Here is a 21,677-nt window from a genome sequence, read left to right as displayed (position 1 = left end):
ACAGTACTAACTTGAGATTATTGTGTAGAGCTACGTACTAACCGATAGTACACCTAGATGAGAATAGTTGCCAACGGCATCTGTTTTGGCATAGTTATGCCAGGACAGAATTTAATTGTTAGAAATAAGTTTGAAAATCCTACTTAGGGATCTAAAACTCAAAAGTTAAAATATCGAAAGGTTATAGTTCAGTACAAAAGGAAGTAAGTTATAGAACATTGACAGATAAAAAGAGTTATGGAAGTAGAGACTTGAACAGTTGATTCATATGTAACAAAGAAATATTCCGAATGTGAGGAAGACTATGGACTAGAATGGTCAGAGGACCAATGCCTGATGAATGATTCTAATATGACCTCAAGGGTCATTCAAGAAGGAACGTGAGCTGAAATATTAGACAACATAATAGTAAGAGGAGATTGGTGTTATCCAAACAAAGTAAACATTGTATTAGATTGTTAAAAGTCTTACGATCATATAGAAAGGAGAAAATAAACGTATGACTATTGTAAGATGATTACTGGGTAAAATTTCGTGACGAAATTTATTTAAGGGGGGGAGAATTGTAACACCCCTAAGTTCGGTAGTGCGTTCTGTTTGCTCCGGTGACTGTTGTCCGGACAGCTAGGATGCCTAGAACCACACTTCAATGAGAGTGAGGAGACATAAAATAATGAAATAAAAGAAAAGAAAGTACAAGAAAAACAAAGGAAAAATGATTGCAAAGAAATGTGATCAAGTTAAACGAGCCGGGAAACCTAACGATGGGTGACCGTGACCGAAAGTTACTGCGTGGACCGTTGACTGGCCCTGGACTGCGGGGAACCCTGGAAAACATTTTTGGGACATAAATAGACCCTTGTTGAAGAATAAATATCATTAGAAATATCAAAGAAAAATTAAATAATTAGTACAAAGAAAAGTGAGAAATCGAAAAACAGACAAAACCCGGTAATACCGAAAAATCATGAATGCCACCCGAACAGGGGCATTATGGTCATTTGACATCCCTAAGTGTCTTTTGACCTAAATGTCCATTAAAAATAAATAGTATTACACTTAGAAAATAAAATGAAAAATTAAATTGGTGGTACCTAAAATAAATAGTGGAAATTATGGGTTAAATGTGGAATAAATGAATAATTACTTTATTATATGATTAAGTGACTAAGTGGACCACTAAGGGGATTAATTAAATACATAGTGGGACATGTGTACACTTAAAATGCAGCTGAATAAGTCATCTTCCTCATTTGCATTCAAATTGCCGAATTGAAGAGTGAAGGAAACTCCATAGCCATTTTTCATGCAAGCTTTCTTAACTCTCCATTTTCAACTCCAACCTCTTAGTGTTCTTCATTAAACTTTGTCTACACATCACAAGGAAGATATTGATACTAATTTTGAGAAGTTTGATGAAGGTTTAGCAAGTTACAATTAAAGGTAAGTTTGCATTTTTGAGAATTTCTTTGTTAAAGTTTATGTTCATGTTATGGGTGTTAGTTTGGTGAAAGAAAATTTTGAGTTTGAAGGGTTATTGTTGTTTTCATTTTGGACAGCCATGAGTCACGTTTTTGATGAGATATTTGTGCATATAATTGATGAGAAATGGTGTTGATCATGATGAATTAGTAACCTAGTGAATTATTTCATGTTTATGTGGTGATTTATGCACTTGGATGGGAAATTGTAAAATGGACGGCACTTTGATGTTGAAGAATGGTTTGTGGCAGCTTGGGGACACTTGAGTAATGGTATATATTGAAGGAAATGTATGCAGAATATTAACCTAGAAGGATTGATGATATGTATGTAGATTGATCTTGTAAAGTGTGTGTAAAATTTGTAATGGTTAGGTGTGTTTGTAATAGTACTTAGAAATTGTAATTGTGAATGATATTGGTGTGTTGAGGCTGATTGGAATCTGCCCAAAATAATGTTAATGTAAAGTAGAAAGTGCTTTTGGTAATGTACCAAAACTGATTTGGTAGGGTATGGAAGTAAACCTTGCAAGGTGAGTATGTGTTTGAAGTTGGGGTGTGAAATGCATATTGAGGGCAGTGTATATTTTAGCCTATAACCTTGAATGTGTAACCTCAATTGGTATGAGACCAATTTGAGGTGAAACTAGGCACAAAATGTGCCAACTTCCATTGAGAAACCATGCCAAAATTCTGCTTGCAAGGTGACCTAAAAAAATGACCAATTCGGATTAGGTGCAATTAGGACCTGAAAAATGACCAATTGGGCAGCAGTGAGTGTTTAGGCCATAACTCACTCAAACCAGGTCCAATTGACCTGAAATTTTAACCAAGAATAGTTAAGACCCATACCTACAAGTCTTATGAAGAAACCAAAGCCCAGAAATGACCATAAGCAAGTCAAACAACTTGCACAAGTTCGGGTCCAAAAACTGGCCGAACCAGAATTGACCAATTTGACCTAAAATTGACCTAAAATGGTACCACTTGACCAGCAATAGTGTAATGACCATAACTTGGTCTACTTAACTCGGATTGACCTGAAATTTTGCACCGCGTGCAATAAGACCTAGATCTACAAATTTGTAGTTTCGACCGAGACCCAAAAACCGAGGGAACTAGATCGTCCGGTTAGGTCAAACCAGTGTCCCTATCCAAAGAATTTGCATTAAAATGCACTAAGCAAGGAAATGACTTTGGTAAAACATACCAAACCTAAAACCCTATCAAATGTGACATATTAACGACACTAAAACCTAATTTACCTAAAACGCAACGAGGGTCGGTATATTAGGTGATTAAGTGAATAATTGAGTTCAGTGCATTATTTACCAAACACCATCGATAGAGACAGTTTAAATTAGTACTGAAACACTTCAAATTGTGTTTCTCAGTTAACAAAGACTCAGGAAAAGGGAAGGAAACACTGAGTCCAGATCAGGGGGACAGTCATCAGAGGTTTGTGCACAACAACTGTTCTTTTGAATTATTTTCAATTGAAATAAATATTGACTATTTGTATATTATTGTTTTAAATTGTGGAAATGTGTTTGATGGACACTTATTGATTGAAAAACATTGTGAATGGTTTGAAACTGTGAAAAATTGTTTGAATGATATTGATGGATACTTATTGATTGAAAAGCATTGGAAATGGTTTTGTGGAAATTGAAGTGAATTACGAATTGTGTTGCCATTTTGGGAATGAAATTATAACTTTGGAAATTTATTGGATTCTTACGATCATTTGAATAAAATGTTTGAAATTGTTTTGACTCACAATTGGCATGACATCGATAATATGTTCCTCCTCCATTAATGGGGTGAGTGTGATTATTCCTCCCTCTTTGACTTATTAGTCCGGGTGAGTATGATTATGTTCCTCCTCTTTGACTTCCCACCGAGGTGAGTATGGATGAGTTCTCATTATATAGCTAGCTTCCTCCTCATTGATTTCGATTATTGGGGTGAGCATGTCTTGTCGTGGTGTACAACACGGCATATATGGAAAAAATTGTGTCATGGCCTAAATTGTGTTATAGATTGGCAACATTGTATTCTTGATTATTTGATCGAATTGTGTGATTATGTATTGTCAGATAGTGAAATTAATTTAAACTCTTATTGACATATACTGTCTATTGAATTCAACCATGATCTGACTTATTGAAAATTATTGTGATATTAACAAATGGAGTTTAAATTCTTGTTGACATTTATTGTCTTGAATTTAACTATGGTTTTAAGTATCCACTATTGATATGATTTATGAATTGTGATTTAAAATTTGTATTTGTTAAATGTTGTGCACCATGAGACATTGTCTCAATGATAGCTTTTATTGTCGCCGCAGTAGAGAGAGACAGTGGCAAAGAAAGTTAGGTCGCTAGTATCGCCAATGAGAGATTTTTGGGTATAGTGAGTATACCACATGTGGCATTTTGTAATCAGAATGTATATTCACTGTATGTATATTTTGTTCTTGGTTTTGAGCAGTTGTAAATTTAAGTTGTACAGTAAAGTTGTAAAATAATTATGAGTTATTTGGATTGTAAAAATTGTGTTATATCTTTGTATCTTAGTCTTTGAAAATCACTGTGGATTTGACTTGAGAAATGTGTTGTGTTGATAAAAATGTTGGAGTTGAGATTTGAAAATATATTGAAGTGCTATTTACGAGTTTTCAAGAACTGTTTTGTCCAAAATACAAATGGCACCTTGCCAAAATTTTTACAGATATTCCAAATAAATCAAATGAGTTAGTTGTTTCACTTCAGTTCACCAAAGTCTTTCACACCTGTAAATAGTGCTCACCACTGTAAAAGAAGTAAGAAAAGTTTTTAAAATCCCTTGTAGTGTATTTAATGGATTATCAGTAGACGGAGTTGGTAATTCATTAGGTATACTACGGGATCATGTTATGCCTTACAGAGGGGTAGGGTGTGACAAAAACTCAATATATATCCATAACAAAAGTAAAAAATGCTAATCTCTTAATTCAAGAATTTAAGAAGTTACTCACTCAAGGTGAGTTTGACAAATATAATGAAATAAAAATAAAAGCACATGAAAACCAATCTGAAGAATAAGAACCAAATAACCGAGGGAAGATTTTGCAGATGTGATCTTGTAGAACTTTGGCTAAGAAATCTGTCCTTAAAGCTGATGTAACCCTTCTTCAAGACGGCTAGGGTTCCTTAGGAAGGTTTCTTTCAAAACTCTCCCCTTTGTGTGTGTGTGTCTCCTCCAAAAAGCTCTCTAAAAAACCTATTGTCTCATTTTCGGCTAGCTATTATTTATATTGGGCATCCTAGGGTTAAGTCTTTGAGTTCCAAAGGCATTAGAAGTCTATTTAGTATGCCAAAATAGGAGTTGGAGTCGTATTAAAGAAAGATGGTTGAATTGCAATACACGGCCCATGTGTCACTACATGGCTTGGGGCGTGTAAGTTACTGGAGTATGTTGGCTTCCTCTCGGATAGGGGCAGTAAGTTACATGGGCCTTTAGAGGTTTACACGGGTCTACTTACATGACCCATGTACTTGTGAATGTACTGCTTGCTTCTTTGAGCCTTGGCGATAGAAAGTTGCACGGGTCTCTGAGGCTTACATAGCCAGTGTACTTTGGCTTTTCTTTACTTCTTTAGGTTTCACTAGGCAGGAAGTTACACGGTGATAAGTGCATAATTTATTAATTTTACTCCCATCACATTTAGTGCTTCTAGTGTGTTTTTATGCATAATTCAGTTGATTAAAGTATATTTATCATTTAGGCATATTTTTAGATAGTTGTTGGAATAATTGTGTTACATGGAGAAATTTTTAGCATTTGACATTTGCTGTATTTTCCAGGTGTTTCTAAAGTTGTGGATCTCCAAATTGAGTGTTGTTTAATCCATTGAAAAGCTAAGATAGAGCACTACAAATGATAAAGAGGGACCAAAGCCCAAATCAGTCTCCAAGGTTGACAAAATGAGCTATGGATCTATTGCAAAAGCCCAGACTTGATGTGTCACGACCAGTTTCAATATTTATTTTGTATCTGGAGTTCCAAATGTCCAAATGAAGCAAGCCTAAGCCCAATTGAACCTTAAGAGCCACCTGTCACACCCTACTCCTCGTAAGATGTAACATGCTCCTGTAGTACTCCTAATAAATTACCGTACTTCACCTACCGGTAACCCATTAAATATACTACAAGGGATTTTAAAACAATTTTCATTCATTTTTAAATTGGTGGGTAAATTTTTTTTTCAGTTATATAAAAACCTTTATTTAAAGTCCAAGCATAAATTAAATTTTTAGATATTTAAAATGCTTGCAATTTTTTCAAAAATTTTGGCAGAGTGCCATCTGTATTTTGAGAAAACAGTTCTTCAAAACCTGAAAAGAAAGACACTTCCAATATATTTCTCAACCACAACTCTATTATTCAATTTTATTTCACAAATCAGCACAAGCAACTCAATACACAGTTTAAATTAAATCAAACATTGAAATATCTCATTAAGGTAACAAAATTAATATTTACATTCATGAGAGCATTAAAAATTTATTAGTACAAAACTTTATAAGTACATAAAATCTCAAGATAATATTACAATAATTTGACAGTCCAAAAATATATTACAAAAAAGTTGATACAACTGCTCAAATAAAATTACATACATATAATTACAGAATTACATCAAAATCTAATGTACAAGGGTATACCTATGATATACACGAAGATAGTTTCACAGTGTCTTTCAGTAATCTCGCTCAGCTGTTTTATATTTTCTTTCACCTGCGACAGCATACAAAGCTATCGCTGAGTGGTGAACTCAGTGGTGCACAAACTAATAATTTAAAGTTTAATACAAGTTATGCTTTGACAATTTATAACAAATAAAAATTTAAAATTTCTAAATACTTCAAAATTCATGACATCTAGAAATCAATATTTTCATTCATGCAAATTATTCATTTGAATAACATTTTGATCAAATAGTAATTATTTATCTACATTTCTTTTAAATCCTGAAACAATACAAAAATTTTGAATCACTAACAAATTATTTATTTCAACCACAATTTATCAAACTATGCATAATTTAAAGGGCGTTGCCAACAATTCACACAGTTGGACTCATGACACAAAATTCATAATAGATGCCGTGTTGTACACCACGACATTTCAAACTCTCCCAATAAAAGGGAGGAACAAAAACTAGCTAGTATATATGAGTACTCATCCAAACTCTTCCCCAACTGGCAAGTCAGAGAGGAAGGAACTCACCCCATCTAGTGGAGGAGATATCTCACTAAACAAGCTAATGAGAATTCAAAACATATTGCCATGTCAACTGTGGTTTCAAATCATATTCAAAACAATTTCTATTTACAAAAGTGTTTGCAAACCATTTACATATTTAATCATTATAAATTCATGCTCAAGGTTGGCAACACATCAAACTTAAAATTTACAATCCTCAAACCCATGCAATAAATCCTTAAATGCATAAGAAAATTTACATTTAATTTATACAATTCGTTCAACAAGTTAAAATTCTCAACACAACAAAAATCATAAATCTTACAATAAATTTATTCAAATCAATTGGGAAGTCAAAAATAACAAAAGAGTTAGTTGTGCACAAACCTCTTATCTAGACTTGTCTTAGATGTGGTTCTAATCCCCTTAATTATCCAACCGATACCGATCACCGAAACAGTGAAATATACCAAGCTATACAATTAGGGGTGTTACACCACCTCTACAAATTCTATGAAGGGCTGAAAGTGAGATAAGGCCATTTTAATTGTCAAAAACGACAATGAAATTAAGATTATGGGCTAGACCATCTGTCAGAATCAGTCTCGATTTTTGAGCCATAACTTGTGCTGCAGACCTCGAATTTAGGAAAATGAGTACCCATTCGAAAGCTAAGAAATAGGGCTACAACTTTCCGGAAGAAGGTAGAGGCAGATTCAAAAGTGAAGTGGCTAAAAAATGGTAGTGATTGCAGAGCTACGAATCTGTCTCTTTTGAATTTCAAAACTTTTCCAAGTTTGGCTCTCATCTTTGGGATTAGGTTTTTTATTATAAAACCCATCTTTGAGCAGCAGCCGACACCACCATTCAGCAGCCTCTTGACATCAAAAACATCTTCATTCTCCATTCACATCCATAGTTTTAGATTTTTTCATTATTTCTTAATTTTTCTGTGAGCCATGAGCGGCTAAGTTTTTAATTCAGTTCAAGGGATTCAAGTTCTTTTGCATGATTTGTGAGACCAGGTTCTTAATTTAATTTATGTCTTTTTCAATATCTATTGTTTTCTGATTTTATTGTCTTTGATCTATTGAATGATTTGCTAAAAAGGCCTATTAGTTAATTATTTGATGTGATCAATTGCTAGTTCATCTTCATAATCTATAATTGTTGTGTAAGATTGAACGTGAGTAGTAATTAGGTTTTATTGATTATGATCCATGTTTTCGATAATAACCTAAGGAAACAATAGGGTGAATTAAATAATTTATGCTTCATAAATTTTTATTCAGCTTAACTACTTCCTTTTCTTAAAGTTGTTATTAATTTGAGAAGGATTGCTTAATACCATTTCAATTAATAATTAGAGTTAACAGGAGTGCTGGGCTCGAATTAATGAGTATAGGGAAGTTAGGGGTTTACCTCGCTGTTTGGTAAATCTACGTTCAGTAAGAGATAATTATATTTCTTTTGTCTATGATCAAATCAATGCATTGGAATGCGAATTACCTTGAACTGAAGTTTGTTTAATTTGAGAGTTTCATATTTAATTTTAATTCTTAATTTCTAATTTCTGATTTCTTCTTTAGACTGCGAATTACCACCCCCGCCCCCACCCCAACCTTTGTTTCTTTTCCCATTATACAAGTGCACAAAATTTAATAATTCAGTCTCTAGGGTTAAACCTGGATTTATCACTTACTGCAGAAAATATTTCATAACTGTTAATTTTAGTTAATTTAATTTCTGGTAGATTCGACAGCCATCAAGAATTTTGGCACCGTTGTCAAGGACTGAAGTTTATTGGATTTCGTGTTTTTAGTGTTAGGATATTCTATTATAACTTTTGTTTGTCAAGTGTTGCTGTTTTCAGGTTTTCGGTAAAAATTATGGTGTTACTATTCATCAATAGATTTTGGGTTAAATTAGGAGGATGGCCCATACTTATTTTGAAAGAAACAACGTTCTAATTAAGACTAATTAACCCATTAGATTTTTCGGCCCCACGCTCTTAAGGCCAAATTCCATTGTTTTCTAGGGTTTTTAGGCATTTTTCTGTTTTTACTTTGATTTCTTTTTGTTTATGACAAGAACTTCTCAATCTGGTGAGTTGATCATTGATCCAGAAGTAGAAAAAATAGCTAAATAGTTGAGAAAATTGGCGAAGCAAGCTAAGCAGATTTCGTGTACATCTGAAGGAGTCCAATCTCCAAGGGAGTTAAGTTCGGATTCGGATTTGGATTCAAATTTCGAAACAAAACCATGGCTGCTAGGACTTTGAAAGAGTTGGCTGCTCCTGATATAAACCAACAGCCTTTGTGTATTCAATACCCTGCTTTAAATGTTGCATTTGAGTTAAAATCTGAACTAATCCATTTGTTGCCTAAATTTCATGGTCTTGCAGGTGAGGATCCACATAAGCATTTAAAGGAATTTCATGTTGTGTGTTCCAGCATAAAACCTTAAGGAGTTTCAGAGGACCAAATCAAGCTTCAACCTTTCTCTTTCTCACTAGAAGGCACAGCTAAGGATTGGTTGTATTACCTTCCTTTTGGATCCGTCAACTCATGGAATGGGATGAAGCAGATATTTTTGGAGAAATATTTTCCTGCTTCTCGTGCTGCCAACATAAAAAAAGAAATTTGTGGGATCCGGCAGTACAATGGAGAGAGTTTGTATGAGTATTAGGAGTGATTTAAGAAGCTATGTGCAAGCTGTCCCCATCATCAAATAAGTAAGCAGCTTTTGATTCAGTATCTCTATGAGGGACTTCTACCAATGGACCACAGTATGATAAATGCTGCTAGTGGAGGAGCTTTGGTTGACAAGACACTAGAAGAGGCAAGGAGGCTGATTACTAACATGGCAGCAAACTCTTAGCAATTTGGAATGAGAATGGATCACACACCTAAGAAGGTTAATGAGGTAAGTACATCTAACCTTGAGAAACATATTTCTTATTTAACTTCTTTGGTGGAGCAATTGGCTGTAGGAAATATGCAAACTATTAAGGTATGTGGAATTTGTTCGGGTTTAGGTCATGCCACTGACATGTGTCCTGCATTACAAGAGGACGAATCAATGCAACAAGCTAATGCAGTAGGAAATTATGGACAGCCACAACGCAAGTATGATCCCCTTTCTAGTACTTATAATCTAGGATGGCGAGATCATCCCAATCTGAGTTATGGGAATCAACCGGTGCAAAACCAATACCAGTAGTAGAGACAAGTGAATCTACCACCTCTACCTCCCTCAAATCAAGGTATGTCACTTGATGAAATTGTTAAGGCTTTGGCACTTGATGAAATTGTTAAGGCTTTGACTAACAATACACAACAATTTCAACAGGAGACCAAAAATAGCATTCAAAACATTGAGAGGCAGATTCGTCAGTTAGCCTCATCTGTGAGTAAGCTTGAAGCTCAAGGTTTTGGAAAGGTTCCATCCCAAACAATCATGAATCCCAAAGAAAATGCAAGTGCTAAAATGTTGAGAAGTGGGAAAGAAGTTGATAATCAGACTCCACATGAGCCAATGAAAAAGAAGAAGCAAGGAGCAAAGGAGTCTGAAGTTCCTGAAGTTGAGGTAAATACTGAACCTAAACTGAATAAGGTTAATAATTATGTTCTTCCTCCATCCCCATGCAGGTTGGCTAAGACTAAGGAAAAAGAACAAGAGAAAGAAATTTTGGAGACTTTCAGGAAGGTAGAGGTCAACATACCTTTGCTTGATGCAATCAAACAAGTTCCTAGGTATGCTAAATTCCTTAAGGAATTATGCACTACAATGCGCAAGTTGAGTACTAATGTGAATATCAGTGTGGGTGAAAATGTGTCAGCATTAATTCAGCAAAAATTACCCCTTAAGTGTAAGGATCCAGGTTCATTTTCTATTCCTTGCAGAATAGGTGATTCTAAATTTGAACGTACAATGGCAGATTTAGGAGTATCTATTAATGTTATGTCAAATTTAGATTTCTAGACTTTGAATTTGGGTCCTTTGAAAGAAACCAGTGTCATTATTTAGTTAGCTGATCATTCTAATGCTTACCCATTAGGAGTAGTTGAGGATGTGTTGGTGCAGGTTGGAGAATTGATTTTCCTTACAGATTTTTACATTCTGGATATGGAGGATAGTGTTCCCACATTAAAGTTAGCTTTGATTTTGTTTGGAAGACCTTTCCTAAAAACTGCCAAAACAAAAATTGATGTGGATGATGGTACCTTAACTATGGAGTTTGATGGAGAGATTGTCAAATTTAAGATCTTTGATGCCATGAATTATCCTGTTAATGACCATTCTGTTTTTTCTATTGATGTTGTTGATACATTTGTGCAGGATGTTTTTGAGTTAAGCATGGAGGATGAGTTAGAAGTGTTGATTAGTTAAGGAATTCAAGAAATCAGTACCGATCAGCCATTAAGTGTAGAGGTTCAAGATGTAGTAATGGCATTGTAGTCATTACCTCCCATTCCAAAAACGTATGGAGTATCAAAGATTGACTTATCTGTATCTCACATAAAATTGTTACCTTCTGTGGTGCAGGCACCAGTTCTTGAACTCAAGCCTTTACCTGAGCATTTGAAGTATGTTTACTTGGGAGACAGTGAGACACTTTCAGTTATCATCTCAAGCAATTTGACAAAGATTCAAGAAGAAAGATTGACTAGGGTTCTGAGGGTACACAAGGAAGCAATTGGATGGACAATAGCTGACATCAAACGTATAAGTCCATCAGTGTGCATGCACAGGATTTTACTGGTAGATGATGTTAAACTAAGTAGAGAAGCTCAAAGGAGGTTAAACCCACAGATGATGGAGGTTGTAAAGAAGGAGATTTTAAAGCTACTGAATGCAGGAGTTATTTACCCAATTTCAGAGAGTAAATGGGTGAGTCTAGCCAAGTAGTGCCAAAAAAATCAAGAGTCACTATGGTAGCAAATCAAGATAATGAACTGGTTCCAACAAGGATTCAGAGTGGATGGCGAATGTGCATGGACTACCGTAAGCTAAATTCAACAACAAGGAAGGATAACTTCCCACTGCCATTCATTGATTATATGCTTGAGTGGTTAGCAGGTAAGTCTTATTTATGCTTTCTTAATAGCTTTTCTAGATAAAATCAAATTGTGATTGCACCAGAGGACCAAGAGAAGACTACCTTCACTTGCCCTTTTGGAACTTTTGCTTTTAGAGGGATGCCCTTCGGGCTTTGTAATGCACTTGCCACATTTCAGAGATGCATGATGAGCATATTTTCATATTACATTGATAATTGCATTGAGGTTTTCATGGATGATTTTACTATGTATGGTGATTCATTTGATGCATGTTTACATCATTTGACTTCTATTCTTGAGAGATGCATTGAGCAAAATCTTGTTTTAAATTATGAGAAGTGTCATTTTATGGTGGAACAGGGGATTGTTTTGGGTCATGTTGTCTCAAATAGGGGTATTGAGGTGGATAAATCTAAAATTGATTTAATTGTAAACTTACCCTACCCCGCAACTGTGAGGGAAGTACGCTCTTTTCTTGGTCATACAGGTTTCTATCGCAGGTTCATTAAGGATTTCTCCAAGATAGCATTGCCTTTGTCTAGACTCTTGCAAAAAGATGTTTCTTTTGAGTTGAGTGAAAAGTGTAAGGAGGCTTTTAACAAATTGAAATCTGCATTGACATCACCCCTTATTATCCAGGTTCCTGATTGAACTATACCGTTTGAAATTATGTGTGACGTGAGTAATTATGCAGTAGGAGAAATTTTAGGGCAGCGTGTTGGGAAGCTTTTTCATGTGATTTATTATGCATCCAGAACACTTAATTCAGCTCAGCGCAATTATTCTACGACTGAAAAAGAGTTTTTGGCTATAGTTTTTGCTTTAGATAAATTTCAGTCATATTTGCTTAGTTCTAAAATAATTATCTTCTCTAATCATGTAGCGTTGAAGTATCTCTTAGCAAAAAAGGAAACAAAACCAAGGTTGATTAGATGGATCCTTCTGCTGCAAGAATTTGATCTTCAAATCAAGGATAAGAAAGGAGCTGAAAACATGATAGCAGATAATTTGAGTAGGTTAGTGGCACAAGAAAAGCCAGTTCCTTTACAGGAACTTTTTCTTGATGAGCAGTTATTTAAATTGCAAGGTATGATCCCTTAGTATGCTAAGTTGGTGAATTATTTGGTTACTAAGGTTATGCCTTTTGATTTGAGTAGAGCTAAGAAAGAGAAATTGAAAAGTGAGGCTAAGTATTATGTGTGGGATGACCCGTATTTGTGGAAATTTTATTTAGATCAAATTATTAGGACATGTGTTTCTGATAATGAGATTCAATCTATTCTTGCTTTTTGTCATGCCTATGCATGTGGAGGTCATTTTGGACCCAAGACAACAGGTAGAAAAATATTAAACTGTGATTTTTACTGGCCCACTATATTTCGTGATTTATATTTGATTTGCAAAATTTGTGAACAATGTCAAAGAACGGGAAGTTTAACCTATAGCAATGAGATGATTTAGAATCCAATACTTGTTTATGAGATTTTTGATGTGTGGGGTATTGATTTTATGGGTCCATTTCCTTCTTCTTTTGGCTTTGTTTATATATTACTTACTGTTGATTACGTTTCAAAATGGGTGGAAGCCAAAGCCACCAGGATTGATGATTCTAAAGTTGTTATAGGTTTTATCAAGTCAAACTTTTTTAGTAGGTTTAGAGTTCCTAGAGCTTTGATCAGTGACTGGGGCACACATTTTTGTAATAGAACTATTGAGGCATTTTTGAGGAGATATGATGTTTTCCATAGAGTATCTACAGCTTATCATCCTCAAACAAGTGGGCAAGCAGAGGTGTCTAACAGAGAGATCAAGTCTATTTTGGAAAAAATAGTGAAGCCAAATAGAAAAGATTGGAGCCTTAGACTTGATGATGTTTTGTGGGCTTACAGGACTACTTATAAGACACCCATAGGTATGTCCCCCTACAGATTGGTATTTGCTAAGTTGTGTCACCTTCCTGTTGAGTTAGAACATAAGGCTTATTGGGTTGTTAGACATTGTAATTTGGATTTGGATACTGCTGGTGTGGAAAGAAAATTACAATTGCATGGATTAAAGGAAATTCGACTTAAGGCTTATGAGAATTCTAGGATCTATAAAGAAAAGACCAAGGCATTCCATGACAAACTAATTCTAAGTAAGCAGTTTATGATTGGGCAAAAAGTTTTATTGTATAATTTCATATTGAAGCTGATGCCTGGTAAGTTGCGTTCTCATTGGATTGGACCCTTTGTTGTTACTAATGTGTTTCCTTATGGTGCAATTGAAATTCAAAGTTTAAGAACTGACAAAGTGTTCAAGGTTAATAGTCATGAACTCAAGCTATTTTATAAGGGGTTTCAGGAGCATACAATGGAGGAGCTCAAATTGAGTAACCCAATTTATGTGGATTAAGGAGCTTTGCCATGTCGAGCTAACGACGATGAATAAAAGTGCTTCTTGAGAGGCAACCCATGGGTGGCTTGTTAGCCACAATCAGATTTGTTTTCTTTCCCTTATCTTATTTTATTTTCTAGCATTTTTTTTTTCTTTTTCTTTTGCATTTGGGCTTTAAATTGGGGACAATATAAGTTTTAAGTGTGGGGCAGGAGAAATTTGTTGCTGTAATTTTTGAAAAAAAAATAATAAATAAAAATAAAAATAAAAATAAAATCGTTCTCATAAGCTTGATTCATGATTCTATGTTAACTGTCAGAGAGAAGTGCTTTGTCTTTGAAATGACTTTTCTACTTTAGGTTGAATTATTGAGATTTTAGGCAAGGTAATAATAACTTTAATGATGGATTTTCCCTCTTCTCCATATCATAGAGTAATTATTTTTCCTGCATAAATCATTTAGGCTTGATTTAATGGTGAAATGATTAGTTATGTGTGCTTTAAACTAGTGTCATGCATATTTCAAAACTTTATTTAATTTATCAGCGCACTTTATAATATGCAGATGCATAAATTGGGGAAAATAAAAGGTTGAACTTGAAAATTGTTCCGCTATTTAGTTAAGTAAAGTAACCAGGGGTCTTCATGAACCCCATGTCGATTCTCCGGCCAAAAGCTAGCTAGGATATGAGCAAGGTACTTTTTTGAAGGTGACGGTTAAAATAAAAAAATAAAAAAAAGTAACTGTGATGAGAGAGAAGTATTAATTTCAAAATAAAAAAAATATATATCTCCCCTAAGATTTGCAAAGAGCGATAATTATTGTGCCTTGATAAATTAGCCTTGTGTTTTAGTGTGTATTGATTTAAAATTTTGTGAAACTTTAATTGTGTGAGTTTAATTTATTTCAAGCCTTTTGTTTTGTGTTGGAGAATTGTTGATATATTGGTATGGTATTGATGGAATTTGTTGTAATGGTTATTACCTTACTTGCCTCTTCTTTCAAACTTTTAATCTTTTGTTAGAAAATGTTGTGATAGAGTGAAGTTAAGTGAACTTCTAAGTGGAGTTGATTAAGAGTTTAAGTCATGCTTGAGGACAAGCATGGAATAAATGTGGGGGAATTTGATAAGTGCATAATTTATTAATTTTACTTCCATCACATTTAGTGTTTCTAGTGTGTTTTTATGCATAATTCAGTTGATTAAAGTATATTTATCATTTAGGCATATTTTTAGATAGTTGTTGGAATAATTGTGTTAAATAGAGAAATTTTTAGCATTTGACCTTTGCTGTATTTTTCAAGTGTTTCTAAAGTTGTGGGTCTCCAAATTGAGTGATGTTTAATCCATGGAAAAGCTAAGATAGAGCACTACAAATAATAAAGAGGGACCAAAGCCCAAATCAGTCTCCAAAGTTGACAAAATGAGCTATGGATCTATTGTAAAAGCCTAGACTTGATGTGTCACGAACAGTTTCAGTATTTATTTTGTATCTAGAGTTTTAAACGTCCAAATGAAGCAATCCCAACCCCAATTGAATCTTAAGAGCCATCTCTACAAATTCTATGAAGGGCTGGAAGCGAGATAAGGCCATTTTAATTGTAAAAAACGGCAATGAAGTCAAGATTATGGGCTGGACCGTCTGTCAGAACTAGTCTCAGTTTTTGAGCCATAACTTGGGCTGCAGACCTTAGATTTGGGCAAATAAGTACCCGTTCAAAAACTAAGAAATAGGGCTACAACTTTCCTGAAGAAGGCATGTCACACCCTACCCCTCTGTAAGGCATAACATGATCCCGTAGAATACCTAATGAACTACCGAACTTCACCTACCGATAACTCATTAAGTATCCTACAAGAGATTTTAAAACAATTTTCTTACTTTTGATAAGTGTTGAGCATTTTCTAATTGGTATCAAAACATTTAATTAAAGTTGAAAGCTAGTTGAAATTTTTGGCCCATTTTATTTTTTCACAAATTTTATAAAATTTTGGTAGAGTTTCGTCTGTATTTTGAGAAAACAGTTCTTCAAATACCTGGAAAAAAAAGGCACTTCCAATAATTTTTCTCAACAACTTCTTCAAATTCACAATCATCTCAAGCAATTTCAACACATTATCAACTTCCAAAATTCAAATCCACCATTTCCAATATCCAACAATCATCAAATACTATTAATGAATTTCATTCAATTCAAAATAAAATACTACCATTCATATTTCATTAATGACAAAGTAATTTATATACATCATTGCAAAAATTTACATTAAAAGAAATTCAAACTAAATTTTATTACAAACTTTGTACAAGCTGCTTAAGACCCATTTTACATGTCCATACATTTATGTGCATCACAAACGTCAAAAAAAATATTTACAGTCGGGGTATAAATTATACCCGATATAACTTCAGGGTAAGTCACTCCACAATCTTCAGCAGCTCACTCTGCTGCTCCTCTAGTCTCTAAATCTGCGACAGCAATAACAGCTATCGCTGAGTACTAGGACTCAGTGGTGCACAACATACTAAAATAATCTTTATGCAGAATTTAAATCACATTTATTCAAAAATTGAACTGAACATGAGAATTAAATATAAAACATGAATTATGAGATTTTAATCCAAACAATTTTATTTTGAAGTGCCAAAACACATTTCATAAATCCCACAATTAGATCATGCCATTCGAAACAAATATAATCTCAATAGCCAGAGGCTAAGGAGAAGTCACATCACAAGGCTAGCTAGCTCAAATATATGGATATCCATTCAATTTCTTCTTCTACTGGCACACACCTCAACACTTCAGCCAGAGAAGGAATCAAAATTCGAAACTGATTACTCCCACTAGTCATGCTAGTGAGGTGTTTAAATATATGGTCATGACACTGTGGTTTCAAAACCTATCTTAACAATTTGCTAAACATTGCCATTTCAAATATACACAATTAACTTTCAACAATTTAAATCAAAAGCATCATAAAAATGTTATAATTCAATATTTCACATTATTCAAAACAATATGCAGAAGATAATTTACAAAAATTATACGTTGTGCACAAACCTTAAACGAGTCGCCTCTTAGCCTTGACTCGATTCCTCGAGTTCTTTTCCAGTGTTCTTTTCAACTGAAACACACAATTTTACAGTGTTTCAGTACCATAACTTAACATAAATCCAAAAATAAATTTAACTTCACTTTTACCTAGCTCTAATGTGCTAAACTCGACGTTCTTTAAATTTTTTATTTCGGGGTTACTATTTACTATACTATTCAAGTCAAATTGTTGATTTTTTAAGGCTTAATAGGTATGGGAATTCCAAGTTCACCCACATACCACATTTTGGTCACTAAAATCGTTGGTTTTGGTTGTTTACTCAAATTCTAAGTCTTTTAGGCAAATTTGCAAATTTTCAGTTTTGGTATCTTAAGTTGCACTGTTCCATTAGTCATTTTACTGTTAGAATTTGGTAAAACTTTCTTCATAGAAAATGTTTCCTATTGTCTTAAGTTTATTCTCCTTTTTAAATCACTCCAATTGGAGTTTTGTAACTCAAGTTATAGCCATTTGAACCATGGCTGCCAGATTAGACTTAACCCAGATTTTTTGGGCAAATTTTGGTTCTGGCAGTTTTAGGTCACCAAATTTGGGTGGCCAAATGACTTGGTTAATGGCATAATTTGGGTTTGTGTTCTTCATGAAAGTTTTAGGTCTATATCTCACCTGTCCACTGGTAAAATTTCAGGTCATTTAGACCTGCTTATCTCAAGTTATGGCCAAAGGAACAAACATTGTTCATTTGGTCAGTTTGTACAGGGCAGACTGAGAATTTCCAGATTTGGTCAATTTATTCACTTGGTTTTGGTCACTTTTTGGGCATGCTTCCTAAATGAAAATTGTGTCATTTGGTGTCTATTTTCATTCCCAATTGGTCGCATACCAATTGGACTTGTAAATTTTCAGTTTTGGTCCCTCAAAGGGACCTTGGCCCCTCAAAGGGACCTTGGTCCAGCTGCCTGCAGCATGACCACATTGAATCCGAATTTGCTTTTAGTTCAAACACTTCTAACACACTTCATTTGGTCAAAAATGACCATTTCTCACTTCAAACTAGGTCAAAGACATCATTTACCAATTTCTCACATTTTTGTCTCTAAACCCTAAGTGTCCAAAACCCTAGTTCACCAATTCTTTGCATTTAGCTAATTCAAAGCCTTTAACCATAGTCATTCAACTCCTTGATGTTTATATTCCCTTCTAATTCAATCAAACCATGCAATAATACCCCCACACACATGCTAGCCGAAATTCACTTATAGTCCCCACTTTTAATTTGTTTCAACTTTCTCATAATTTACATGCAATTTCACTAACTACACATAAATTAAATTTAGGAAATAGAGAGTTAAAACTCTAACCTTTGCTTTGGATTCCCAAAACTTCAATTTTCTATTTTTCTTCCTCCTTCTTTCTTCTATACTTCTTGTCTAGGGTTCTTGAGAAGCTTTCTAGGATTTAGGGTTAATTTTAGTGAAAGAACATCAAGTTATTCAAGGTTGAATAACTCTTTAATGGTGGACAATCATGGAGGAGGGAGAGAAGGAGTTTCAGCCGGCTTGGAAGGGAAGAAGGGAAATGAATTTTATTTCTTTATTTTGTATATTTATCCTTTAATTGACTTAGTCAAATTATCAAGTAAATAAAAATTAATTATGACCTCATATATGATGTCACCATGATGATGTAATAACCTTTCATTAAACTTGTTTTCTTTTCCTTTTATTTTCCCATAACTTCTTCAATTTAATTATATATTTCATAATTTTCTTTTCTCTAATTTTATTTGACAGTTAGGTCAGGAGTCAGCTCTTGGGGTCAATTGACCAAATTGCCCCTCGCCGGTTCAACCCGGTTTGCAAATAATTCAATATTTCTTCCGGCTCCCTGACCTAATTATTTGACTGGCTTAACAATTCTTTTTCTTGATTTTCTCTTTTCCACTATGTTCGTAATGGTCCTAAGGACCACGGCGTCACATTTTACGGTTCGAAATTTGAGTTTAAATCGACTTCGCAGTCATTCCCGAGAAGGTCACCCATCGCTGTGACTCTCGGCACATTTAACTTCTTATATTTTTTTCTTCTTATTTATACTTAACTAATTGGTAATTACTAATTTGTAACACCCCTAAGTTCGATAGTGCGTTCTACTGTTTCGGTGACCAGTGTTGTCCGGACAACTAGGATGCCTAGAACTACACTTCGATATGAGTGAGGAGGCATTAAATAATGAAATACAAGAAAAGAAAATACAAGAAAAACAAAGGAAAAATAATAGTAAAGAAATGCAACCAAGTTAAGCGAGCCGAGAACCCTAGCGATGGGTGACCGCACCGGGAAGTCACGGCGTGGACTGTTAACTAGCCCTGAACCGCGAGGAACCCTGGAAAATATTTTTAGGACTTAAAGAGACATCAATTGAAGTATAAATATCATTAGAAATATCAAAGAAAAATTAAATAGTTAGTATAAAGAAAAGTGAGAAATCGAAAAACGGACAAAACCCGGTGTTACCGAAAAATCGGGAACACAACCCGAACAGGGGCATTATGGTCATTTGACATCCCGAATTGTCTTTTGACCTAAATTTCCATTAAAAATAAATAATATTACACTTAGAAAATAAAATGAAGAATTAATTTGGTGGTACCTAATGTAAATAGCCAAAAGTGGAGTGAAAATTGTGTAAATAATACATTTAATATATAAAATGATTAAACTAAAGTGAGTGGACCACTAAGGAATAAACTAAGGATTATAAAATGTGTTAGTGGGCAGATTTCTCCACTAAACACTTCATCTTCAAGCTTGAGAATCATCCATGCCGTAAATGAAAAGCTCCCAAAACCTCCATGGCCATTTTTCTTTAAGCTTCATGCACTCCTTCAATTTACCTCCAATCACCTAGGTAGCTTCACTAAAAATTGTCCTCACATCACAAGGAAGAGCTTGATACCAAAATCAAGAAGTTTAGTGAAGGTTTAACAAGTCCCAACCAAAGGTAAGTTTGTATTTTTGAACATTGCTTTGTTAAACTTTGTATACTTGTTATGGGTGTTTGAATTGTGAAGAAAATTTTCAAGTTTGAGGAGTTCTTGATATATCAATTTTGGACAGCCATGGAATTGTATGTTGAATGAAATATTCATACATATATTTGATGAGAAATTATTTGATTAGGGTGATTTAATGTCCTAGTAGTTAATTCCACATGTAAATGGTGATTATGCACTTGGAATGGAAATTGATGAATTATGGACACTTTGGCATGGTGAAGCTTTTCGGCAGCCTTGAGGCTTCTTTGATAAATGTATGTGTTCATGAAGACATGGGCAGAATTGTGACATTGAAGATTGATGAGTGTGTATGTAAATTGGTTGTGTAAAGTATGTGCAAGAATTAGAAATGTCCATGTGTATGTATTGTTTTATTTGGACTTTATGAATTGGAGTTTTATTTGGTGTATTGAGGATGTTTGTAATCTGCCCAAAATGACTTTAAGGTAAGGTGGTATATGGTTTTGGTAATGTACCAAAACAGAATTGGTAAGGGAAGTGGACATATAGTAAGGTAAATGTGTCATTGATGTATGTTTAAGCAAGGTAATTAAGGGCAGTATGCATTTTAGCCTATAACTTTAAATGTGCAACTTCAATTGGTATGAGACCAATTGGAGATGAAACTAGGCACAAAATGTGCCAACTTTCATTAAGAAAGCATACCAAAATTCTGCTTGCAAGGTGACATGAAAAATGACCAATTCGGATTAAGTGCAAGTGAAACCTGAAAAATGACCAATTGGGCAGCAGTTAGTGTATAGGCCATAACTCACTCAAACCAGGTCCAATTGACCTGAAATTTTAACCATGAATAGTTAAGATCCATACCTACAAGTCTTATGAAGACACCAAAGCCCATAAATGACCATAAGCAAGTCAAACAGCTTGCACAAGTTCGAGTCCAAAAACTGGCCGAACCAAAGTTGACCAAATTGACCTAAAATGACCAAATTTGATGCCATTTGACCAGCAACAGTAAAATGACCATAACTTGGTCCACATAACTCGGATTGACCTAAAATTTTTCCCCGCATTCCGTAAGACATAGATCTACAAGTTTATAGTTTTGACCAAAACCCGAAAACCGAGGGAACTAGGTCGTCCGGCTAGGTCAAACTAGTATACCGAAATCCAGCAAGTTGCATTAAAATGCACTAAACAAGGAAATGAGTTTTGTAAAACGTACCAACCCTAAAACCCTATCGAATGTGACATATTAATGACACTAAAACCTAAATTACCTAGAACACATCGAGGGTTGGTATATTAGGTGATTAAGCAAATAATAGCTTTCAATGAATTAATTGTCAAACATTATCGATAGAGACAGTTTAATTTAGTACTGAAACACTTCAAATTGTGTTTCTCAGTTAGTAAAGAC

At 34.4% G+C, this 21,677-nt stretch overlaps 1 non-coding gene across 1 annotated transcript; it reads right to left on the bottom strand.

Annotated features, from left to right (window-relative positions):
- Window positions 1–9,359: 9,359 nt before the first annotated feature.
- On the bottom strand, window positions 9,360–9,466 carry LOC131169833 (small nucleolar RNA R71). The gene has a single exon (XR_009140763.1). It is a non-coding gene; the product is annotated as a small nucleolar RNA R71 (small nucleolar RNA).
- Window positions 9,467–21,677: the final 12,211 nt, after the last annotated feature.

This window comes from Hevea brasiliensis, chromosome 1 (assembly GCF_030052815.1).
Source record: "Hevea brasiliensis isolate MT/VB/25A 57/8 chromosome 1, ASM3005281v1, whole genome shotgun sequence".
In the NCBI taxonomy this organism is placed as follows: Eukaryota; Viridiplantae; Streptophyta; class Magnoliopsida; order Malpighiales; family Euphorbiaceae; genus Hevea; species Hevea brasiliensis.
This window is presented reverse-complemented; position numbering and strand designations above follow the sequence as displayed.